The 26,300-nt window shown below is 51.4% G+C and overlaps 1 long non-coding RNA gene across 1 annotated transcript; it reads left to right on the plus strand.

Moving 5' to 3' along the window:
- The first annotated feature begins 1,021 nt into the window (after nucleotides 1-1,021).
- On the plus strand, nucleotides 1,022-26,090 carry LOC121097016. Its single transcript, XR_005830742.1, has 3 exons — nucleotides 1,022-1,282; nucleotides 10,268-10,418; nucleotides 24,829-26,090. It is a non-coding gene; the product is annotated as an uncharacterized LOC121097016 (long non-coding RNA).
- Nucleotides 26,091-26,300: the final 210 nt, after the last annotated feature.

The raw sequence follows: 26,300 nt of genomic DNA on the forward strand, positions 1-26,300 counted from the left end.
TGGCATCTCAAAACCCGGGGGATGTGCTCAGCCTCCGCATGAGCCGGCCTGGCGCTGCCAGCTCCCAGTGAAATCCACTCGAGTCCACAGCGAAGCAATAACAATAAATAAATTGGGAAAAGGCGTGCGAATTGGGAGTTTTCAGTACAACCGAATTAATTTCACATTCTGCCCTTCTCCCCTTGTCACCACCGTTTTTGTGTTATTTTACGTTTGGCCCCTTCAGCGCAGGCTGAAGAAACCGAGTTGCTGCTGAGACTCACATCCCATCAGCTGTGCCACTACGGCCATCTGCTTCCTCCCCACGGTCCCCGGCAAGGCAGCGGCACAGCCCACATCCCGCTCCACCCCAGCCTGCCGCAGGCCCGTGATGCTGCGGCGGCTGAAGGGCCATGGGCACAGCAGGGCTGCTCACCTCCCACAGCCCATTCCCAGCCTGCCCAAAGCAATTCCTGCATGCCCACCGCATTTCCTAGATGCCCACAGCATTTCCTATATGCCCAAAGCAATTTCTGTATAGTCAGGGCAATTCCTGTACGCCCAAAGCAATTCCTATAAGCATTCCCTGCAAGCCGCATACAAAAAGATCCCCTCCACCACCACCCCCCAAAAAAAAAAAAAAAAAAAAGTAGGGACATCCACTAAAAACTGGAAAGAGGCCAGCGTGAAAAACGAGGTGACCTTCCACCGGCCTTGTCAACCTGATTTAATTTACGCATGACTCGCCCTTAGCTGCCGCTCTTAGCTGCATGGTTCAGTCTCTGGGGCTGCTCCGTGCAGGGCAAAGCATCAGTCGTGTTTTCCAGCAGCGCCGAGCAGCTGGATAGGGAATAGGGGGTTTTTTTGGTGGAGTAAACTGCGTGCGGGCGAGGGGAGGGCGTGCTATTGAAGAAGTCAGTGAGATTTATCGGGGGGGGAAAAAGAGGAAAATTGCATAAGCAGGAGCTGTTGGAACAGCAGCGGATGCGGCACCGCCCGCGCCCCCGGCTCCGCGCGGCGGCCCCCGGGGTGCCGCTCCCCCCGCCCTCGCGTGTGCTGCCGCCGCGACCCCGCGCCACGTTGCGTGCCGAGCGCCGCGCCCGCCGCTAATCCCGGTTTGGCAGCGACGGGGGCCGCAGGGGCCGGGCCCGCCCCCCCGTCCCTTGAACCTCTTCGGGATGCACGGCGAGGCCGGGGGTAAGGGGAGGGGGTGCAGATGGCGTGTCTCGCGTGGGAATGTCACCCGAGCCATCGCCCCGCAGCGCAAAGCAAACATGCACTCGCCCGTGGCGGACGCTCAAAGGTCAGAACGAAGAGCTGCGGGTTTAAAAATAAATAAAGTGCAGGGGCTCCCCGCGCCGCGGCTGCCCCACGCCGAGCCCGCGGGCTGTCAGGGGGCTCACCCCACGGGGGGGGGGGGCGTGTTGCGTGTGAAGGGCGGCTCAGCCCCCGCGGAGGTATTTAATTAAGAGCGGCATTAACAGCGAGACGGGCCCGGCAGCGCCTTTGATGGGCGCGGGGAGCGGGGCGGGGGGCCGGGCCGCGCCTTGCCGGCATATGTTCCCCCTGCGTGATGGCGGCGGCGGGGGGGGCGGGCGCGCGGCGCCTCTCACGCGATGGCCGCCTGACGTGCCGGGAAGGGTGTCGTGCGGCGCGGCGATGAGATCAGCGCGGATTGCCGGCGCGGGGGGCACGGCCGGCCCGCACGCAGCCGCCTGCAGCGGCAGCCGGGGGGGGACGGGGCTGCGCCTTGCCCGCCTCGGGCTGCGGCCGCGGCTCAGGGGGTCTGGTCCGGGGGGGCTGAGGGGACCCTGGCTGGGGGCCGGCGCAGGGTATCCTTTCCTGGGGGGGGGGGGGGGGGCTGAGGAGATCCCGTCCTTGGCGGGGGGCAGCTGAGGAGATCCGGTCTAGGGGGTGGCTGAGGTGATCCGGTCCTGAGGGGACTGAGGAGATCTTGTTCTCCAGGCCTGGGGGGCTGAAGGGAGCCTGTCCCTGGGGGGGGACTGAGGAGAACCTGCCCTTGGGGGGCCTGAGGAAATCCAGTCCCGGGGAAGGGGGACCGGGTGCTGAGGAGAACCTGTCCTGGAGGGCTGAGGGGAGCCTGACCTGGGGGGGCTGAGGAAATCCAGACCTGGAGGGCTGAGGGGATCCTGCCCTTGAAGGGGGCTAAGGAGATCCTGCCCTGGAGGGCTGAGGGGACCCTGAGCTTAGGGGAGCCTGTCCTGGGGGGACTTTTATTTCTTTTGTTTTACACAAGCACGTTTTACACAAACCCACAGGAGCTGGAACTACATGATCTTTAAGGTCCTTTCTAACCCAAACCATCCTGTGATTCTGTGACAGGAGAGCCTGCCGGGGGTGGGGGGGGGACAGGACTGAGGAGAGGGCGAGGAGAGCCTGCCCTGGAGGTGAGGAGGACCAGGCCGCGCTCCCGCCACCCTCCACTCTGAAGGGGCTGCTCCCCCCTGCAAGCAGCACACACACAATCCCCACTGTCACGGCCCCGGTCCACGCATGCAGGGTGGCTCGGGGCTCGGGTGGGCTGAGGGTGGCCTGTCTGCCCCTGCCCACAGCCGCCAGCCCCCCCAGGGCCCGCCGGCCGCCTCTCACCCACGTGGCATGGCGGCAGCCCGTGTGCGTGCCAGCCTGAGCCACCGGCACTGCTCGCGATCAGGTTCCAGGCGGTGCGAGCAGCTCCAAGGACAAACGAACAGGCAAGAAATGAGTGCGTGACACGCAGCAGTCATAAGCCAGCTATTTCCATTGTTTTCCAGCAGGCTTTGTACCTTCTCAAACACACGTGAAAAGCCTCTCACTGCTTAGAAATCCCAACCCGGAGGAGCAAAGTCCGTGCCAGTGGGCAGCTCGGGAAAAAGGCTAATAAACACCAACACCCTCTTTGCCAGGGAAAGCGGGGATGGCCGGGGTGTGTGGGGGGATGAATCAGTGTGCCTGTGCCTGCAGTATTTCCTGGGTAAAAGAGAAACCTTACTTTTGTAGCAGCCCTCCTGTTTTAGGCTGTCCTTTCATTTGTTCAAGACAAAGACCAGCAGGTTTGCAGCGCTGTCTGTAAATGGCTCCTGTGGGAAGCTGCTGCTGGTTCCGGTTGTTCTGCTAGGGAGGAGCAGAGCTCAGGCGCTTACCGCTCAGTCCTGCAGTGCTGCGGGTACACGGGGGCTTTGTGGAAGAGCAGGGGGGGTCCCTGTGCTGGGCCTGCAGCAGAGGCTGACACAAGGAGGAGAGATGGCAGGAGATGTGCAGAGGGAGGGGTCAAGGGAAGGACAGGGCTTCCACGGCGTATGGCAGCGAGGTTATTTCTGGTGCTGTATGCACATCATGTTAGTTCCCATTTTCAAGCTATATTGTTTGCTAGATGGGTTTGGTTTGCTCTGCTCCCCCTCTTCTTTGCAAATGTCACAAGGACAAGACCGTGGTGGGAGAGCAGCCTCTGTGGAAAGGTGTTTGGAGAAGGGATCTGAACACAAGGACTACCTGGGAGTCAAGGTCAGGCAGGTCATTCTGTGCAAAGGGACAGCGCTAGGGTAGAACCTCTCCAAAGCAGCGTGAAAATGATAAAATCAGGAGCAGGGTGCTGGTGGTCTGTGCAGAAAGGTAGAGGTGAGATGATGGCACCAGGCTCGGAAGGGTGGCTCAAATAGCAGGGTGAAACTGGAGCGTGCGAATGACAGTGGGACATGCGAAGCAGGAATCGGATCATGAGGGAGAAGATCCCAGTACTCCTTTTGTGACATTGCCAAATCAAAGTCAAGCTTTTGGCTGCAAGACCACATGAGGTGAATCAGAGAAGGAATCTGTATGATTAAGCAGCAGCTGAGTGCCAGAAGTGAAGAGCTGTCAAGGATAGTATCAGGAGTGTATGTGTAGAGGACAGTGGGTTTATTTGCCACGATAGAAAAGGATTTGAAAGGGAATACAAGAAGCTTGTACTGAGCCTGAGCTGGCAGCCAGAGAGCTTGGGAAGGGTGCCAGGAACAGCGTCACATACAAGGCTGAAGTGAGAAAGGAATACAGAGCACAGAGGCAGCCTCAGCAGTCGAGCGGCTTAGGAATGGGTGCGAAGGGCAAGAGGGCACAGACTGCCAGCTAGCAGGACATGACTTGGGGAGGAAATGACCGAGCAAAACCCCAAACCCTGGGACATCGCGTACAGAAGGGCTCAAGGTTTTGTTCTTTAGGACATTCAAGGGCCTGGGCTCAGCATATCTAAAAGATCACCTCATGCTCTGGGACAATGATGATGGTGGCACTTGTGATGGCTCATGTGGCAAAACAGAACTTTTACCGTAAGGGTGAGGTTCATCTGTGCAGGACTCAGCATTTTCCCAGGGGCCTGCTAGAAAACTCCCACGGGAACTCAGAAACTCCATAAATCTTTCCCCTTCCCCCCATCCACAAGCAGAGTGATGTGCTTTTTCCTAATTTAAACACACAAATCTGTAGGGAAGAAAATGTTTATACTGTTGGCTTTAAAAAAAACCAACTACCACCTGAAAATTCTGCCAAATAGGAACTGCACACAAAGACCTCCCCATTGAAAGAGGGTGAGAATGGATGGAACAAGACATATGTTACTTAAAGTCCTTAGTGAGCTACTGGAAGAAATATCAGGCAGTGATGAAGGAACTATGGAGTCATTGTGAAACAGGAAAAGATAAAGAGGAAAAACAAACGACAGAAGCCTGGATGTTCAGAGGACAGAGCATACCAAGGAGGATGGTGAGGCTGGCTCGAACCTAGGAGGCAAGGTCACTACATATAGATCATTCTGAGATCCAGCGTACAAAACCTGTGCATCAGTCTCCCAGCCTCCAATGAAGGAAATGCGATATAAGGAATACTGAGGAGGGTCTGGGTTTGCAAGCCCTGAAATTGTATTGTGATATCTACTGTTGACACAGTTCTGGAGCTTTTCTTGGGCTCCACTCCATCCCCTGATAACATGGCCACCCTTTTAAAATACTAAATAACAGCATATAGTACTTTGCAGTAGATTAGGCTACTCCTTCCTCCACGTTATTACCTCATGATTTGCGATTGCAGTGTAATGTCCTGGCACATCCTGATAGGAAAATGCAAATGTTGCATTTCCATGGCATGGCCTGACAATTTAAATTTATCTCCCACAAAGAGATAACACCATGTGTATGCTGATTGCATGCTGTTGCTACAGCCTTGTTAAAATACTGCCATATCCTTATACCTTGGTGTGTGGAACTCAGGTGAAAATTAAACAGAACAAGATTCTTACTGCTCTGCTTTAGAACCTGTTTCCTCTTATCAGTGAAACCCACGGACTTCCAACAGGGCAACATCAAGACCCCATCCCAAATGGGGACCTGTATTCTTCTTACCCAAACTATAGATAACATTTACCAAAGTACAAAAATGATTATTTCTGGGATCTGAAGATAGGTATGGGATAGGTGATGGCCAAGTGAGTTTGGCTTGATTCTGCTCCCTTACTGTTACGACCAGCTGCACTGCCAGTAGCAAATGTGCTAAGCAAAAGAGGGCTCAGCAGTCATGGCCCATGGCCACCTGAGGTAACCTGCATCGCAGGTTGCACCCTGATGCTGGCTAAGCTGGTAGGCCATGAGAGCTCATGTAGTTAAATGAGTCGTGGCAGGCATCACCATCATCGTGCAAGCTGGTTTATGAGGGGGCTGGGACAGAGATCAGTGGAAGAAGTTACAGGGTGGTTGCTTCAGGTCTCCTGTAGCACATAAGAAGAGCGTGATGACCTGCTCAGCACCACAATTCCTTCCATTAATTTAGGTCTCGTTCCTGTGAATTATCTGTCAGCAAGTGATGATATACATAATCTGGTTTAAGACTGGAAATTTTAGACAACATACTTGCTTTTAAAGCTCTAGGTTTCTTTGCCATTTGTCCTGAAAAAAGATATTGAAGAATTTGGCACAGTTGTCAGCAGAAGGCCCAGAACTGTTGAGTCATTTGGGAGCACAAGTGGAGACCACAGTATCTTATCAGAGGTGCAGACAAAGAGGCGTTCATAGTTCCTGCTAAAAGCATACCTTTTATATAGATAATATATATTTATTAAAATACATATTTTTATTAATATATGTATTTATATATATATACCGGTGCCAGCCAGGCTCGTGCTGCAGCCTGTCGCCAGCAGCATGCCCTTTGCTGTAGGCTCCAAGAGAGGTTCAGTGCATGGAGTGACCTTAGTCCTGCTGTCTGATTTCTATGCTGCCTCACCCCTCGGTAAGGCTCATGACGGGTTAACATCCAGCTGTTTACCAGAGCTCGGTGTCTATGGGGTGTTTTGGCTGCCTAGTAGCTTGTCTCGAGGGAGAAGCGGGAAGTCGGAAGAGACATGTCACAATGTGCAGAGCAAAGCGCTGCTGCTGGCTGAACCCAGCTCATCTTCCTCACCTGACAGCAGTGGGCCTAATCAGGAGAGCCGGTGGACTTGACCCATGGAGGAAAGAGGTGATTGTGAAATTGGATGGCATTTCCCTGTCACTATGGAGTCACTAAGGGAACAGGCATATTTTCTTCCTGTTTACATAACATCACCAGTAGCTTTGCACCTATTCCTGGTGACCTGCAGCCACAATTTGCAAGCCACATTGACACGCCATGGTGATAAAGCTTGCCGGTGATTTTTTCGGGTCTGAAATAAGGAGGCTCCCCAGCAGGCGCTGGGCTCACCGCAGGCTGCTGCTGTGCAGGAGGCTGCGTCGCGGTGGGCTGAGAGGAGATGTAGCCATGGCCTCCTCTTTGAAAGCCCATTGAGGCTGCAGCCGCTCAGGTACAAGTGAGGGCAGACTGGAAGGTTGCCCAGATATGTCATGGGGGTGGAATTGCTCCTCAGAGAATCCGGAGCAGCAAGGTACAACCCACATTTCATCGGTACCTGTGCGAGACGGAAACCTTGCTGGGAAGTCAGGCTTGAGCTGGGGTTCCACCAGCATGACTAAGAGGGTGCTGCCACACTTTCTGGGTCCATCTTAAAGTGCAGTAGTAGCTTGTGGCTTGAAACCAGAGGTACTCACATTGCATTCAGGACTCTACACACCGACATCATGGCACACAAGGGACCTTTGCAGGACATAATTCACCATTTATTCACAATAGTGTGATTAAAATGAAAAGTGAATTTATTCCCAGTGGTTGTGGCAAGTGCTTCAGTGATCCTCCATTTCATTGCAGAAACAATTTCATTGCAAAAGAGTTTTCATTTCATGTTGTGATGGTGGAAAGTGACAGAGTCCCCAGCTGCACCAGTAAGAGCAGCAGGCTCCAAGCACGGGGCTGTCACAGGGGATTAGTCATGTCCTTAGCCACAGGAAAGCCGCAGTGGAGAACAAATCTTGCATCTTATGGTTTACAGGCTCCTTTCACAGTCAATGTTTATCTTCCCCACAGAATACAAAATTAAACAAAAATGTAAGCTTCCTGGCCTTCACCTGATGGCCTTTCTTTCCTAATGTGAGAGAAAATGCTGTGGTTTTGTTCCGCAAGGTGTGCAGAAAGCCTTCTCCAGCCAAACAACCAGCTGTTGGCGAATAGGTAGAGGCCACTTCCCACTTCGCTCGGCAGGGTTTGAGGCATCTGGCAGTCCTGCCAGCTGGGATCAGCTCAGCAGGGCAGAATGTGTGTCCCCCGTCCTTGCACTCTTCCTTCTTACCATTCCTCTGCGGGAGGGCATGGTGCTAAACAGCGGGACACCCAGCTTTCTAGGATCCAAGTCAGCTATGACTCAAAAACACTGCGATTGTGGGAGTTCTGCAGTGTTGTGCTTGCTGAGCTGGGATAAGTGCCTGCAGAATAAAAGTGCTCCCATGCTGCTGTTTCCTCATTGTGCGGTACCCCTTTGAGTATACTTTACAGTATCTTAGTTGATACTGTAGTAGATACTCAGCATAGTACCTTTAAGTACAACAACACAGTCACACAAACCGAGGATCAGCACTTCCTACTGGGGATACAAGTCACATTCCCCACCCCAAGATTAAAGGCACATTAAATATTTATATAGCTGTCACGCCTAGAGGCCCCATCAGGATTAAGGTCCACAGTACTCAGTGCTCTAAAAATTTATGATAAGAGCCAGTCCCTGCCCCAAAAGAATGCAGCCCCGGCTCAGGCTGACCCACTGCCCTGGGGTGGTGCGTTGCTGGAGCTGCCCTGCCATGCCTACTTCACAAACCACCCGCCTGTGGGAAGACCAGCTGAGTTACCAGTGGCACTAAAGGGCAGAGGCTTCGTTTTAATGCCGAGTTCTGGTTCCTGTTTGTTTTACAGGTGAGGGCCCTTTGCTAAAAATGCCTGCCTTCTGTAAGGTGGACCATGCCTGAGGCGGGCAGGGTGGGAGCTGGGAAAAAAACCAAATTATGTAGCACAGGGGTTGCTTTCTGCATTAAGAAGTACCTCTTCTCATGGAACAATGTTTTCCCCGTTACAAGATGAGGATTTCTGGTAGGTAGAAGCACAGTCCTTGATCATGCTGGGTCTACATTCAGTTTCCATTCCTCAGGTATCCTGGGCGAGTGACTCTGCTTGTTTCTTGTGCAAATCCTCAGCTGTCAAATATTGCTGCTTCTCCCAGGCATGTTGCAGCCATTAACACAGTCAAGGTGCAGGACTGCCTTGGGCAGGTGGCTGGCACGCCACGGTAGGATGGGCGTGCTTGCTGACTGCTGGGGATGGTGTTAATCACTAGTTCCACAATTAGAGGAGGCCTCGGCAGTGGCAGCAAGGCAGGAAGCAGAACCAGTGGCTGGAAGTGACTAAGCCCAGGACTGGGGATGGGGTAAGAGTAGCAGTTTCTGCTCAGGGCGGCCTGGCATTGCCTGCAGAGGAAATCCTGGAAGCAGATGAAGGGAAGGGAAAATGCAGGGTAGGATTTGGACCTCTCACTGGCTGGGACAGCAGTGGCAACAACAGGACTTGTCTCTGAATACAAGCCTGCCTATGGGAATACAGCCTTGCGAGTAAATAAGGTGTAGTCCTCAGTAATCCAAGAACTTGTATAACATGCCCCTAACCATTGTCTTTATCCCCATCTGGAAGTTTATTGAGCATCTTCCTGCAGCAACTTGAAGCGCTTGCTCCCCGTGGTGCCTGCTGTGTCTGGTCAGCTTTAGCACAACACGGCAAGCGAGGCCGAGCTCACCTTTACCTCCAGCCTGCCTTGTGGCTCATAGCACGCCAGGAGGAGATCCTTACCCGAGGCGTTGGGCACAGCTCAGAGGCACAGAGCCAGATGCAGCGCATCGCGATGGGCCAAACTGTGGAGGAGTAAACTAAGTACAATACCTGCTGCTACTGCTGCATTTATGCCTTTCTGTTGCTGCTTCCCGCGACCTGCCTGTTCACATGCACTCTCCCGTAAGATATTATGTTGCCCCACAGCGCAGTGAGGAGTGCTCGGGCATTTGTGCCAGCGTATTCGCTGGGACTTCATTCCCCTCCAGGGGTCTGCTTGTGAGATGATTACAGTTCGACTCAATGACCTTAAAGGTCTTTTCCAACCTAAATGATGCTGTGAATCTGTGAGTTTAGTCTCTGATAACCTGTTGCTAGGCTGCTGCCTCACTCTCTGCATGCACTGCCAGTGGGTCACAAATCACCTGGCTTGATTCACCAGCGTGTTTTTAACAGGTTACCCCTGAGGTCCCAGCACCCCCAGAGCAGCACTTGCTGGGTGACTGGTGAGCTCTTCCCCCAAGCACAGAGCAGAGGGCTGCTCTGAACAGCTTTGCTGAACTTTGTCCGTCTGAGGAGGGGGTTCATCCTGGTGAGATAAACCGCAGCCCTTTTGACCGCCGTTCCAGGAACCGGCTGTCACGGTCCTTGCTGGACCACATCTGCACGAGCTGTGTGTGAAGCAGACTGAGGGAGCCACGCCAGAGAGCTGGAATGAGGCACCAGGAACCTTTCCCTGGCTGAGAGCGAGCTGTACAGAGCGATGCCACGCCACGCACGCTGCTGCTCTGCATTCCCTGCACTGTGTGTGTTCCCTGCTAACTATGAATGTCAAAGTGCCTGGAGCTGCCATTTTGTTTATTTTAAGAACAGCAAGGACTAACATTTAGGTATTGCCTTTCAGAACTCTTAAAAATAGAAGTTACAAAATTGCTTCACGTAATCCTTAGCACGTAATACCTTCCTGGCTGAGAGGAAGAGACCAGCCACAGTAGCAACAGGACACGAGTGTTTTGGAAATTAACTCTGATCCAGAGAGAAGCATAATTACAAGTTATTTATATAGAGCCTTTTTCCTTCACAGGCTGCCCAAAAATTGGATCAACAGAATGATTCCTGTCTCACAGCAAAACAGAGGTGGGCTGCTCAGATAGCGGCAGACCTGGAAGAGGGTCCAGATCTCTGGATTCTTCAGTTGATTTCAGCCTGCTCGATTACAGCTTCCTCGCCTTGTAGTAAGTGTATGATCAGTAATTCTGTCCAGGTGGTAAAGGCAATAAGACATACAGGATTCATCATTTATGTTTTCAAACCTTTAAAGCTCCCTGTGGAATGACTGCCTTCTGACAGTTCTTCTTTATAGGGATCAGAAAATAGTCCCTTCCCTGATTTCTTGAAAACTGGTGTTTCCCAGCCGTGTATATCATCAGCAAATCAAATAGAGACAAATCTGGTCTCTCATTTCCAGTTAAGCCTGTCGTGTTATACGGCACTACATAATATGTCAAGAAACCAGTGCAGCTGATCTGGCGTGTCATTGCAGCAAAAGGAAATTAAAGCAAATACAGATTTATGAAAGAAGGCCCATTTTTGGCACCATGCATGAATTTCCTGGCTGACTGCTAATACCAAAGTGCAGATCATCTATTTGATGTTAGCAAAGGGAAATCCCAGCAATTCATGCCATAGCATTAAAACACAGGATTCTAAAAATAACATTAAAGAGACGGACTGGAAACAACAATAAAAACTAAAAAGAAAACCTTGTCTTTTTGTTTGCTTGCTTTTTTGAAAGTAAGAATGTCAAGTTCAACCCCTAGAGCTAATTTCAAAATCACAAGGCCTGAAAGGTGAGGTGAGTGTATCAAAATAGCCAGGTGGCTCATGTGGGGCGGCTGCAGGAGCTTGGCGTGGTTCCTGCTGCAGTCCTGTCCTTAGTAAATGGCGGGGTAAACAAGGTAAATGGGGCCACTCCACACTGACTTGGGAAGTGAGGACAAGCAGGGAGAGGACTGATGGACCGCGGAAAGTCTGAGGGTAAAGACAACACCCCCAGCACCCTTCATCACTGGGTTTTCTCATGGATATCCCTGTCCTCCCGCTCAGAGTTTCTTCCAGAGCTCTAACTCCCCCTCCTCTATACCCAAACGTATTCGGAGGCTTCACTGTCTCCACCACCTTGGGCACCCCTGCACTCAGCCCGTACACTTTGCCTGCGCCAGCCGGCACACTAATTAGAGGTCTTACCGAGTGAAATCAGCGTACTGCAGATGAGAATGTGAGTGAGCCCCAGCCAGGACATGGTGCGATTTAAGGTAACTGGGTTTCAAAAGGGAATTGGTGAAGTCAGTGTGGTTCCCCCTGAGCCGGTGTTCAGTCCGTGCATCGGTTGGAGGAAGTGCAATGACCTAGGTCTTGTCCTGCGGTGAGCCTAGTTCAGCGAGACCCACCTGGTGCAGAGCAGAGATGCAGGTGGAGATAAGTGGATGCTCAGGTGAGCAGTCAGCAGAAAATGATGGCAATTCAGAGATACGTAATCCAGGCTGCACAACTTTCAGAACTCGGGTTTTTATTTATGTGCCTCATTGGAGGCCATATAAATCCCCACACAGAAACATCACAGAGGACAAATCATCAGTTTAAGAATGAAAAAAGTGCTCCACGGGGGAGCAGAAAAGAACAGAAATACTTTTGAAGATGACTTCAGGGAAGGAAAGAGAATACCCAGATAGTCCCGAGACTTTCCAGACCTTCAAGAATTCCCCACAAATGCAGCTGTCTTTCATTTTAAAAAAGTAACGAGCTGAATTCAGCGGGGCTGTATAATGCCTCTTGGACCCCAGCGATCGCTTTCTGTAAAGGGGTGTTCTGGGAGGGGCGGCCAGGAAAGCATCACACAGCAGCAGGTAACACTGCGTGCTGGCGACCAGCAGCGGGAGGCCGAGTTTGTGCTGGGATTCCAGCTGGATTAAATGATTGCTTCTGTACAGGGACATTTTTCTATTTAAATCTTACATTGGTTTAAGATTTTCAGAACTTGCTTCTTTAAAAAGGAGAGTGGTTTCCCAACCTCCATGTGCTTTATCATGGTTTCATCATTCCTTTTCAACTGTGTTCATTTTTCCCATGATGCTGATAATTAATCCGCGTCAATACACGTCTAATTCAGTTGCTTCAGTGTTTGACCTGCAAATCTGTAGCGTTTTTTTTCCAATACAACCCAGGCCCCTCATGCCAGGGTGCAGGGTGTGTGTGGTAAGACAGGGATAAGAAACGGCTTCACAGCTGAACCTGCCTCCTCTTGCAGCTAAATCCCCTCAGAGCCACAGGGAAAAGAAAAAACAGGGAAGAATCTTTCCGTGCTGAGGGCCCATCAAATACTATTGGGAGACCACACATGAAAGTACATCTAATGTTATCCCACCATAATAACGTGGGAAAAATCAAGCATCCCTAGGCCAGAGAAGCGATGTCAAGGGCTGCAGGTTTCTCATAGTTGTCATAAATAGAGCGTCCTTAAAAATACCAGCTCGAGGATGGAGGAAGGTTGGAATTCACAGCGTTGTCCCAGGAGCTGAGCAATTCTTGTAGCATTATTATCCCAAAGAGATCATCTGGGCGCTTTCCTATGCGTGACTCCCTTTGCAAACGCCTCTTCTTTGGCAGGTTGGGAAAGCAAAGTTTATGAGAATTTCTAGCATTTTTCCCTTGCAAATAGAGTTTCTCAGGGAATTATACTGTCTGAGTGGAAGAGGTCAGGACCAGGCAGTGGGATATTTATACAGCTGGCTGATCAGATTGCCTTTGTATAGTTTTTCCAGAGGTCTAGTTATAGATGGACCTACCGATTCATTCTCAAATCTGACTCGTGAAAATTCATTAAGTAAGCACTTTGGTATGGCAATATCCAGGATTGCTTTTCCATATTTTTTAGCATTCTTGCTAATCCATAAAATTTAGCAACTTGGAATGAAAGCCACAGTAAGAAAAGAGGTAATGACGTCCTCCTGCAAGGGTCTGTTCTCCGCTGGGTGTGTGTATACAACTCCCATTAATGTTATTTGGCCTTACAGAGTCACAGCAAAAGGAAAATGTACCCGAGAAGACAGAAAAATCTACTTATTTGTCCAGACAGGTAATGACCCCTTGCTCCACAGTTTAGGTCAGTGACAGCCTTATTTAGTACAACAGCTATAGCTGGTTTTGCCTTACATCCCCCTCAAAAGCCACAACATGCAGATGAAAAGATTGCCAAATAAATTCAGTCACATTACTTAAGCTGTAACAGCACACGATTTAATAGAAAAGAAAAATAAAACCCAAACCCACTGCTATCACCCTGTACCAGGGGAGCTCATAGCGCCTGCTTAACTTTTGGCGTGTATTTGAACTGTAAATAAGATTTAAATAAGTTTCTGACTTGGATCTACACGACTGATGAAATCAGAAAAAAATCTGAGCTAATGATGCAAGATGCTGGAAGGCGCTGGGAGCCTTGCACTCTTTGTACCTACTGGTTTGCGTGCGGGCCAAGGTGGCCAGCTACAGCCAGGATGCTCCAGGGCAAGAGAGGAGGCAGTGCAATGTCAAGAGCTATCAGAAAAGCTCATCGTGGACGTGGCACTCCCCCCCAATGCCTTGTGCCGCCAGCATAGCTAATCTGTGCAATCTGTTGCTGTTACCCAGCTAATCCACCCCCCCGTGCTCACACATCCGTCGGGTGCTCTTCACTCTGCACCGCCTGCCCTCAGCTGGACCCTGAGCTTCTTAGGGCAAAGATCATCCTACTGGCTTGCACGCTGCCTTCCGCTGCAGGCTGGCCGTCCTCCGGCTGTCACCATAACACAACATTCGCAGTGGTTATTTCTTCCCGAGACAACCTTTGTAGTCTTTCCTGTCCTTCCCCTCAAGCAGAACCGCTGCCACGCTGTTATGACAGCCCCTTCGCCGCAGTCGTGAGAGCAGTGACTTTGTGTGTGTGGCTGTAGGACCGAGCAGCAGCTGAGACCTTACTGCTGGCTGAAGGTGGAGCCTTCACAGGACCTCGCAGCCCCCCTTTCCCTCTACTCAAAGGGCCAGATCTCAGAAAACTGATGATTCCCACCTTCTACTTCAGCACTGGAGGAGGTCAAACCAGTGCCTCCAGCCCCAGGCAGAGCAGCTTCAGTGCTGCTAGGAGGTGGTTGGAGCTGAACCAAGCTGTAGGCTGAAATTTGTTCCCATAGCTATTCAAATAGTATTTCCATAACCAGAGCCACTAACTGCAAACAGTTTGCAAGGTGACAAAGAAAGTCTTTCTTGAGTAAGTTTCATGAGAAGGAAGGTGAAAGCACAGACCGAGCAGCTTTGTTTCGGGTCGCACTGAGAAGCCAGCTTTCCCTAGCTGACATTTGCCCGCGTGGGAAGGAGCTGGAAGAGACAATGTTCTGCTCCGCACCGTCAGACAGGCACAAGAAATGCCTGGAAAGAGGCCAACACTTCAGTGATCTGCGAGGGCCAAGGCAACACAGCGTTTTGTTGGAAATCTCCTGTGCGAGTGGTGCCATTTGATAGAGCAGGGTTCAGATGCTACCTGTTGAAATGGCAAGTGGAGTGGGTGGCTGTAACCCAGCGCCCCATTGTGACGGTGGACTCGGCACGTGCTGTGAACTCCCCGGGGCTGGCAGAGCACACAGGCAGGTCTTCTCCAGCTGTGCAGGAGGCACCACGTCTGTGCTTGCTGCCCAGCGAGGTCCCCCACATTGCAGCTGCCTGCTAAAGCAGGTCATGCTCAAGCAAACCTTTGCTCATGCCACATGCAAAACCTGAGCCATAAAAAGCCATTTGCATGAAATCCACAACAAAAGTTCATTCTTAGGTGAGGCACATTTAAAATCAGTTTGGGGTTTTTTCAGTTTTTTGCAACAAAAGGCAGTTCCCTATGACTAATGAATTCTATTCCTCTGTCCTCTAATCCCACCAACTCCTACCGAAGGATGTCAGCAGCAAACATGGCACTGATTTACCATGTGTCACACTCGTAAAGGAAATCGTTAAAATTTGCTATCGTTAAAAAGGTCAAGTAGTTTAGAGGTGTCCTGACAAGCTGAACAAGGCTTTTGAAACCCTGGCAGAGGAGCTGCTGGCTGTGTGGCTGGCCCAGGAGCTGTCGTGCCGCCAGCCTCCCTCGCACACATCTTGCTGACCCAGGCGATTGCATCACTCAGTCTCCCGAGGCAGAATCTGCATTTTTCCACATAGGCCCATATGGTACATTAAATTGAATAATGAATTCATATTTCCGGAGGAGAGGAGCTCTCCAGCAAAGTGATGATTCTGGGAATTTTGGAGGGGACAGTGGCCAGGACTAGGGAGGAAGCTCTATGACAAGCGAAGGGAAACACCAAAGGTTTTTCTTCTCACCCCTGCTAAGAGGGTGCCAGGCTCACATATATACATCTGTGTTCCTGGGCATTTTCCAGCTGCTTTTTGGAGAATGCTAGACAGGAAATTGATGCCACAGGGCAAATATTCCTTCTTCCCGACTTCCCTCCCAAAGCAAGCACGGATCTGCCCTGGCTAGACTCGCTTCCTGCAGAACACCATGGCTTCCCCCAGCATCGTCCACAGCAGCACGTTCAGAGGGCAGCAGAAATTACTAAAACGTGTGACAAGTGTGGAAAAACAAACAGAAGCCTGTCAGATGTTTGCAACACAAACCTAAGGAACAAAGATCTCACGGGAGAAGCTGATGCTTGTGTTGCACTTCCAAGCCGGGCTGGAGAAGCTGCCAAGCTTGTAGCTAAAGCAGGAGCTGGGTATTTTGATGCTGCATCTTGTAGCTGAAGCAGCAGTGGCGTATTTTGATGCTGCATCTCTTAAAGTCAGGTAGATACACTACTGTGTTTTCCATATTTACATCCTGGAGTTGCCCTTTGCAGGGGGAGGTTGGAGATCAGGACTTCAGTCGTTAGAGGCACCAAGATGTCTTGCAGCCGTGCTTCTCCGTGCCTCGGCACTCTCCCCGCTCCCTGCCCTTGGCTGAGATGCCCCGAGCAAGCTCACACGGCACTTTGTGCAGTTGACTGGCTCTGCAGGGGAGGCTCAGCTCTGCCGGCCCTCGCCTGTACCTTATTACCATTCTCCCCGGGGTTTGCATTCAGCTTTGATTGTAATCCTGTGCGAGTCCATCGCCCAGCTTATGCTCTAGACAGCAGGCAACCTCTCCTGTGAAGAGGAGTTAATGGATAAGAACAACTTACTGCGGTATTTGTACATTTAGTTGTGCTTACTTCAGCTGTTACTGCACCTTTGAAGTGTTATCAGTGAAAAATCATTTATTGAGAGCTCTTGCAGCTTTTGATACAGCCCCTCGTGAGAAGCTCTTAGCAAAGCACGCAGGGGAGAGGTAAAGCCTGCCTGCCAAGTGCGTGCTGTGTGCATGAGGGAGAGCGAAAGAAAAAGAGAAACAGCCATATACCACCCTGGAGAGAGCAGCCAGCCTAATGACAGCGTTTCCTAACACTTCTGTTAAGGCTCAACCTAGAAGATGAAGCGAAGAGCAAAGCAGCAAATTCTGTCTGGACCGCAAGCGATTCGGCAAGAGCTCGGCAGGATTGCAGCAGAGTAGCTCATTGAGCAACACGCCAGCGCACGAAGCGCAGGGAAGACACAGGCAAGACCCTGCCTATCAGAAGGAACAATCTGAACAACTCACACGCCGAGTTCTCGTGTTGTAACAACCCCTGAGAGCAGGAATAGAGACATCTGGGGAGGACAGATGAACCCAGCGTGGTGTCGAGCGAGCCTGAAGTGAGAGCCACGGCTCTGGCTCTTGCAGCCCCTCACTGCCGCCAGCAATTAAATTTATTTGCATTCTGGACCTAACAGTGAGGAGGCTTAGGGGCACGTTCCTCCTCAAGGTAGCTCCATTCAGTGCACACACAAGCTGGGCCCACTGGATATCAAAGCAGAATTACCAGCAGGGCCATAACAGCACTGGGATTATAGCAAACCCTTGCCTGGATGCAGCCAGCAACAGTTTTGGTCTTCCTTCAGGACAGATTTTTAGCACCAGCACAAGAGAAACGTTTGAGCATCTGTTCCTCACAGCCAGGGGAGGCAAACAGGAGGATGGGAGCCTTTTTGGTGCTTCTGTTTTCAGCTAAAACTGTTGCTAGCTCTTCATTCTTCCTCGGTTATAAGCATCTGCCCAAACAGAAGCGTGTCCCCAGGGCTGCCCTCAGCAGGCAGCTGAGCTGCCCCCTGCGAGGTGCCCCGGGACCCTGGGCTGGGGCAGCCCTGCCGCCCGCATCCCACCCCTCACCACGGCAGCCTGGGCAGAGGCGCACCGGGCTCTGCAGGTCAGTTCGGCCTCTGTGCTGAAGGCAAGCAAACCCAAAAGGCATTCAGAGGAGGGCAGTGAGAGCAGTTAGAGGTTCGGGAGGCCGTGTACACAGAGAGAAGAGCATGCAACCCTCTCCTTTGCACACACATTGAGGTGCACCGGGCTCACCTAACGCAGCCCTGGCAGCTGGCAGTGCAGCAGTGCTATGCTGGTACAGCTTTTATTTACGTAAAGCCACTGAGAAGGCTGAGGAAAGTTTCCACCGTCTGCATTTCATACCTAGATTCATCCCCTTCTAAAAACAAAAGACGCATAAATCACTGGTGAGCCAGGTTTCACAGCCCCTCCTCAGCCCCGGCCGAGCGCTGGCAGGACAGCAGCCGCCTGCAGAGCCCTGCTCTGCCGAGTTACGGCTACCCACGCCTTATGAAAGAGCAGCATCAACCGCCTGCCTTCGAACATCTTTTCCTTCCCATCAGCTATTTGGGTGCCGATAGAGGACCTGACTGCCCTGCTATTTAACGCCTGCCCCGTGCCCCAGCACGCACCTCCCGCACCCTTGTGGAATTTTACCAAGCTGCATAAATACCACTTGGCGATAAAACAAGAAACCTCCAACACTTCTGAAGAAGATTTCACAACTCAAGCAGCAAATTAAACCTGCCCCTCCAATAGTTTGTTGACAAGTAAGCCCAGTACGATGGGAAGAGTTCACCTTCTCCCTCTGGAGCCCCTCCAGCACGGAGGTCAGACGTGGCGAGGAGCGACCAAGGAGGGTTAAGTGCAGTTCACTCCATGGCTCGCTGCGTATTCCACCGTCTCAGCTTTTTAGGGCTTATGCTGAAGATCTGAGGTGATGAAAACCGAGCAGTGACGTTTGGTAGGTACAGCTGCTCAGCGTTATGGAGGCACGTTGCCAATAGTGCTTCTCCTCCGACCGCTGTGAGTGTTGAACGCCTTGCCGTGTCCAGCGGATGCTAGGAGCCGGCCAGCCAGCCGGGCTAGGACACGTGGTGTGCTTTTAATGCAAAACAATATTCATCATTTAACTGGTATGCTGCTTGCAATGATTATTCATTTTTGTGTATTATAATGGCCTCCAGAACACAGTAAAAAAGTAGATTCTTATAAACACTTCTGTGGTTTTATGGACCATTTCTAAAATCTGCTTCACTTGCTTACTGCTCAGGAGAATGTGCAGGAGCGAGAGAGAAAGCACCTGAAACACCACCATCAGCAGGAGTCTTCGGACTTCAGCAGATCACAGCCAGAGATTATCTGGCAAAGGCGTCAGTTGGTGTGTTGGCCTCATCGTGACATGCGAGCGAAAATTAAAGCCATTCGGTCTGACTATGCAAACATTGAGTTCATGGGAAATAAACAGGAATTGGATTCCATAGTGGTATTTACTGCAAAATTTCCTCATCCAGTCCTTCGTGCAACCTGGCACAACAGGTGTTCTATAACGGTATTTTCAATAAAAACCTGCCCTGGTGGGCAGCAATATGAACTTGTGCATAAAACTTAGTTGTTTAGGATTTTTCTGAAGGAGATCCTGATTCTTACACATCTGTACATGGTTTGTCTTGGCACGCAAAACAAATGAAATCTTTTAAGTCTATAGTATTGCAATATCATTGCATTTAAATATCAAGCTTTACTTTTTCCTTGAAGGGAGAACATAAAATGCCTTACAAACCTAGGCCTGATCCACAGCACAGCCACAGCTGTTCAAACTCGTACCCTGCATCCCAGCTGCTGAACCACAATCACAGAAGGTAGGCCAGCCTGTCCCCACACAAAGTAGCTCTGGAATGGAATATCCCAATTTTGGTGAATGCTTTAGGGGTTTTGAGGGGAGATCTGGGTTTCTAGGGGTGTTTGTCTCCTCTCTGTGCTCCCAGCGAGACACCTGTTCGCCGTGCTGATAACATTGCTCCTACTGCTTCTTTATGGCTGCGATAGGATCAGTCATAACCAAAGCCGCAGGTAACAAGCACCAAAGAATGATATTGTGCAACGGCCCGGCCAAGAGCTCTTCCCCTGTTTGTTACAAAGCCTTGTTTGCAATGGCCTGCTGTTCATATGGATGAGCGTACAGGGTCTGTGATGGTATACAGTTAATTATTCATGCTAATTTTAAGTGACTTCAGCTTTATGAAGTTATTTTTGGTGAATGTGAATCCATTTTGCTCGCAGTAGTGTCAGTAGCTCACATTACCTATTTTCTGGCATGAGACTGGTACTACGCTCTCCTATCTAGGCACCACAAGCCCAAATACTCTTCCTCCAGGCTGCTTTCCCACAGTGCTGCTTTCTACCACAGGCAGAAATGACGTAGCAGATGTGCAAAATGAATGCTTGACACACAAAACAAGCGCATGACATACGCAAGTCAGGCCAGACGAGCCCAGAGGCTGGGAGCAGAGAGCTGACACACAGCTCTGGCAAGAATGATCTTGCAAGTGAGAGCGCAGCCAGCCCGCATTGTGCTGTGTCTGCTGGGAGGACCATTAAAGAAGAGGGTTTGTTGCTAATGGTTAGTGGCATGAACAGGGCTGCGTTGCTTTTAAATGAAGAGTCACAGGCACCTGTAAGCCTTGTTCCAGGCACGTCAGACCTGCCCCGTCCGAGCCAAAGCAAGCATACCGGGGAGACTCCCTCCGCAACGCCCACATGGGCAAAGCCGCGCTGGAGGGATGCAGTGTCTCTGCACAAGCTGGGCATTGGGAAAGGCCTTTCAACATGAAGAATGGGCGTTGGAGTGAAAAGAGAAGCGCTAATGATAAAGGCGTTTGCAGAGCGCGTCCCAGCTGCCCAGGACAGCCTGGGGAGCCCGTGTCCTACCCGGCACAGAGAGCTTGTGTCAAGGCAGCTTTGCTCTCCACTCCTTTTCCAGCTCTGTCTGTTCCCTCTCTCCAGCCGTTCCTGGCTGGAGCAAGGACTGGCAAAGCCTCACCAAGAGGAGCCTCTTGCACCGGGCAGCTCAGCCCCAGGAACTCGGGCTTCTCTGGGCATCAGAGGAGAAAGCCCTCACGCTGGCAGCAACACAGCCGCCACGCAGGGAACAGCCCTGCAGAGCAATGCTTGTCAGATAAAAGCTCCCAATCCACTTCTGCACGGATATTTCAGCAGAGAGCTTGGACTCCGCTGAAGCGGCCAGACCCTTTGCACAGGTGGCAAACAAGCAGCTTGTCTTCCCTGGAGACAGAGCTGTTGCTCTTGGCCTCCTCACCCTTGCCACCACCATGCACACCAGCTCTGCAGCTCTCCAGTGAAGGGCAGAGTGTGGCATTAGGAGACTAGCTCCCCACTTTCTGGCCCAAGTTCACATTTCTTACTTTTCCAGCTATGAGAATCGGTGCTTAAGATTGTTCCTGCACTTTGGAGTGGCTGCCAAGCCTAATCACAGCCCTGTTAACAATTCAGAGGTAGCCTCAAGGGATCCTGTAAAGCTACCAGCATGTTTTTCAAGATTTGGTGTGGCTGCTCAGCTGCAGCATTTGGGAGGCTGTAAACTGGCACCTTTCCCAGCCCAGCCTCAAAACACAGAGTGGCTTTGGAGCGGTCCACACAGCACTGCTGGACTGTGATGTTTTTATCAAAGCCGGTTTAAGCGCTGTTAGCTTTAAGTATTGCGCACCGACTCCCTGACCCCTCCAACTAACCCCAAATCTTCCATCAATCACACATATCATTGCAACTACTCACATGAACACAGCAAGCAAGATCTGACCCTGTCACCATGACTCTCCTAATTCAAAATCTCCCCTTTTCTTCTGCAAGCATTCCTTTGAACGGGGAGAGCTGCGCTTCGGAGGGCACTGCAGATCCCCTGGGCCACTCGCTACAACTCTTTTGATTAAGCTGATTCACAGGCAAGTTACTGTAAAAAGTTTGTGCATGGCTGAGTTGGTGGCTGGTAGGAGGGGGAGGCACTGTCACAGGTTCCGGGTATTCAGCCATCTGAAAAATCCAGAATCAATTTTTTCAATCAAATAAGGCAGTCAGCTTTTTATTTCCCATAGCTGAGACCCTTTAATTGTTGGGAAACTGTGAAGATGGAGAAGAGAGGCGAAAACCAGTCACATAGCCCGGTGTTATCTGACACAAAGCAGAGAGGGAAGATCCCTGCAGAGAGGATTTGACAAGGTTCTGCAGGAAATTGATGGAGCCTGCCCACTAGCATGCTGCTTCCCGTGGCTTTCCATGGGGAAACTTAGGAAAAAAACAGCATTATCTTTCAAAAAAACCCAACAAAAAACAAACCCAAACCAAAAAACAACCAACATGGGAGAAGCAAGTTGCCCAGTGTCCAAACCCGCTGTACTCTGACCATCTGCATGGATAGAAGATTTGCGAAGGCTGGCAAGACCCTGCACTGCCCTGCTTTCTGCCAGCAAAAGCACGCAGCCCTTATGGCTACTATTTAGGCCATGGGAGTGCGAGCCATAAAAGACCACAGAAGCCACAGAAATGCTTTACTGGACACAATCTGTTTCAAGAAGGTTTTATACTCTTCTGTGTTCTTCTACCCCCCTCTGAACATCTGCTGGGGGGCGCAGAAAACAGCACCAGCTGCCCCCCTGCTGTGGTCAGTTTGTTGGAGGCATCGGGGCTGCTTTCACAGGGTGCTTTGGGTCTGCAAGCCAAGATGAGAACGAGACGCCTGTGCATAGTGCTGAGGCAGGTTTTGCTGCTCCAACACCCGTGCATAAAGAAATGCATTAGAATATTTACCAAAAATTGCAGGTGTGGAAGCTGTAATTTAAGACGACTGGCAGCAGAACTACATCATGTAGATATATTTCAATTTGAGCACTGTTTTGACAGCTCTTTGCTAATGCCCCGTTTGGGTCTTGCTCTGCAAGCAATGTTCAACAGGAGTTATTTATAGAAAACAAGGCGCCAGGTGCAATCTGCAGTAGAGAAATTATGGTGCAGAGTGCTCCGCTGGAGCTGGCTGGGGCTCTCGCCTGGCTGCAGCGGGTTAGATCGGTGCCAGCGTGTCGCAGAGCCGGTGTGCAGCTGGGGTTTGAATGCAGACCTGGATTGCTGCTGGAGGGGAAGGACTCCCCAGCCATACGTGCCAGAGCCCAAAAGCAGTGCCCTTGCTACCCAGCGCTGTCTGGCTGTTGCAGAGCCATCGGTGGAAGGAGGCGAGCCTCAGAGTCCACTTTGGTGCTGTTTGCATGCGTTGTGCCAGACCCTGAGCGAGGTCGGGACGGAGGGAGGGTGATGGAGCAGGGTGCACACGGCTGGCTGCACCCTCAGCACATCACCTCCAGCCCTTTCCTGCACGTCAGGCTTAACTGGAGCGCGATGGATCGGAAGCAAAGGCTGCCCAGTGCGCAGGGACACATGCGTGAGCGGGGCAGAGGTCTGAGGCAGACATGCCATCCTTCCACTGCTGTGCTCTGCCCGCCCTGGGTGACAGCGCAGGGGTGAGCAACAGGCCATGAGCTCTTCAGCAGAGCCCATATGGGCCAAATGAGCGGTTTTCACATGCTGTCCCTGCTTCTCAACACAAGCAGCCCCAGTTTGTGTAAATGGGGATGTCACTCCTTCTCAGCTGCTTATCTCCAAGAAACATGGTTTTAGTAACCTGATGTTATTTAATTAATAAAGATGCTTATTAAGTCTAAATTCAGTATGCATTTGAAGCACAGCTCTGGATGAGCACGTGCCTTTCCAAAGTGCTGTGGCCTGTGGCACCAAAAAAAACCACCAACCCAAAAGAAAAAGCAAATATCAGCTTTGTTTTGTATGGGCATTGCTGGAGGACATGCGCAATAACCCTGACGTTGCTCTCAGCCCTATGGGACCCTGCGTGACTGCGACCGCAGGCACAGCCTGGTTTGGGGCAAGCCAGAGGAGAGGGCAGGAGGAGCGGTGGGAGGTTGGGGAGCATGGCCCGGGGGGAGCCCCCTGAGCCCCCCATTTGTTTAGATGGCCTCAGATAAGCCAGAGGCACGGCATGGCAGCACCCACTGAGCATGCGAGAAGCTGCCGCAAAGGTAAGAGTACAGACTGCTGTGACCACTGCGGGAAGGACACATAATGACAGGTCTACCTTTCAGCAAAGAAAAAACAGGCTCAGCGTCAGGCTCGGGTACTCAGGACACTTCTGCATCTCCCAGTTCTGAAGGGTTTCAGAAATATGCTGGTCTGACTTTAATCAGGGTGAATTTGGAAGTGAAACCTGCCTCAGGACAGGCACGGAGGTGTTTTTATCCTACGTGAAGCATAATTCTATTTCTCCTGAGCAGGGCAGAGTTGTGACCCAGACAGCGTGCTGCCAGGTGATCTAGGTGAAGGCTTGGCACAAGCCTGAAGCCATCTTCTAGGTACAGGAGGAGAGGCAATAAACATCATTTCACAAGCCTACTCAAGGCTGTGCTCGACCGGCTCTGGGTACCAGCCAAGCAGTGCTCCCCAGCCATCAAACCAGCACCACGACCCACCCTCCACAAGGCTGCGAACGTTCATGGTCAAACAGCACACAGCCCGGCCCTTCCCTTCACCCCTGTGCTGCTAAGGCAACTGCAGCAACGCCAACAAAATTATCCGGGTTTGTGCGATGTCAGTAACCAGAACCCTATTGCTATGCAAGGAGGAATAAACATCAGCCCATCCTTAACAATGTGTTTATTTTTGTTCCCTAGCAAGGATGCTGATGATGACAATGAGGTATTTTTGCAGAACAAAAATACTCTGACAAATCACCCTATATTTTTCTAAAAAGTCATTTCCAGTTTCACTCTATGGAAAAACATTAGCAGGAACCACTCCAGGCAGTGGCTTCATGGTTTCCATTTCCTCTTGCAGAAGGCCTGGCCTTCCAAAAAAAGCAGGAACAGAGATATCTGCGTATCCCACACGCAGATTTGCCTCTTGCTGGGTTGTGGTTCTGTGCCAGTCTGGCCCAGCTGCCGCGCTGGAGGCAGCAGCACAGACCATGGACCCCAAGCGAGCCAGTGCTGGGCAGCCGGGAGAGCCCCTTTTGCACCGCATCCATGCACGCCCCGGGCGCGCTCCCAGCTTTGCCCAGGCACCGCGGGTCAGCCGGGGCCACCCCCCTGCTGCAGCCCTTGGTGGCAACCAGGGATTGGGCAACTCCTTCATTCTGCTGCTTTTGCAAACCTGCTGTGTGTTTTCAAGTGGTTTTAGACGCATCCCGGCACACCCCATTCGACTTGTGAAGGAGGGCTGATGTTTTGCACCAAGCAGGTGTTGTAAAACCAGGGGCGGATGCGCAGGTGAAATCGGTGACTGTGTTTGGAAAAGCTACGGCCTTGATTTTTATATTTCTCTGTTAGTTTACAGGATCAGCAATGAGCAAGAGAGAAATGAAGATGATAAACCAAAACATACCCAATCGACGCTTGGCCTGCCTCCCCTCGGCTCGAGGGGCAAGGGGAAGCCCACCGGCAGCACAGCAGCCCGGTGCCAGCTGGGGCATCCCATGGCATCCCTCACGGAGCCTCGCCACGGGCAGGGAGGGCAGGAGAAGCTGGTCCTCCAAAACCGATCCCAAGGCAAGCATGCTGTGTGAGAGCCACTGTAATTTAACTTAATTCATTAGCTTTTAAATCCAGATTAAAATACAAGATTTTTCAGGAGCCCACAAAAATGCTTCATGGTGTGCCTTGACAAGTCCTGCGTGTTTGGAAAGACTGGGCAGCGCTCCCTGCACTAGAACGCCATGAAAACCAGCGGTGACAACAGAAACTGTGCATGAATGGTTCCAGCAGCTGCGTAGGCCCTCAGCCCCTGAACATGGATTGGCATCGTGATGGAGGATGCTAAAGGTTAAGTAGAAATAAAAAAAAAAAAAGAAGTGACATGCCTTTCAAGAGCCCTGCCCTCTGTCACTCAGCAGTGGGTGGTAACAGCCCCGCAGTCCTGCCCATTGGTCCCTGGTCACCAAAAGAACCGTGGGGCAGCCAGTGCCACCAGTGGGCAGACCCCCCAGGGGAGGCACCGAGCAGGTTCCACCTGCAAAACACCCAATGGAGCCATTAAACACTTGCTAGAGGATGCAAGAAGAGCAAGACGACCAACTGCCCCTTTGCAGAGCTGATGACCTCGCAAGAGCATTACGGGGTGTGTGGGGGCAGCTCGGTCCCCTCAGGCCATACTGCTGCTCCCCCCCCTCTGGCATTGACCCCTGGCAAAGACCCCAAAGTGCTGGAGCACACATCAAGCAGCACCTGGTGCTGCAGAGGCACCCACTGATGATCAGGCACCCGTAACCATGCCTGGGGGCTGGATTTCTGTGGGGTTTGCATACCCTTAATTTTCTGACTCTCTGATTTTTTGCCATGGGCACCTTTGTTTCCATTTCTTTACGTTCCCTCTCTCCCTCTCTCGCTTTCTATTTGCGTTTTTTCCTGCTGGACATCTACTTCAGTGCTTCTTGTGATCCCTTCTCTGGTTTCTGTTCCTGCTTCTTTCACCCTCCTTTCTTCCTCCTCCTCAGAAACCAATTCTCACTTTTCTCAGATCGCTTCCTCCTTCCCTTCTCGCTCGCCTCCTTTGCTTCGCTCCCCGCTCGCTCTGGCTCCGCGTTTTGCTCTCTGAACGGTGGCTTTTTACTTTCATCCATGAAGATTTATCCAGCCAGGTGATGCCAAGAGGGTATTGCTGTGCAAGTAATCAGGGACGGCATCTTCCCCTCCGGCATCCAGAAGGTCCTGGGCATGTTTTCAGTTTAGACCTGTCCTCGCTCTCTTGTAGCCCCTTCCCTTAGCCGGGATCAGGGTGCAGGTGCAGAAGATGCCCCATATTT

The sequence above is a fragment of the Falco naumanni genome, chromosome 13 (genome assembly GCF_017639655.2).
Source record: "Falco naumanni isolate bFalNau1 chromosome 13, bFalNau1.pat, whole genome shotgun sequence".
In the NCBI taxonomy this organism is placed as follows: domain Eukaryota; kingdom Metazoa; phylum Chordata; class Aves; order Falconiformes; family Falconidae; genus Falco; species Falco naumanni.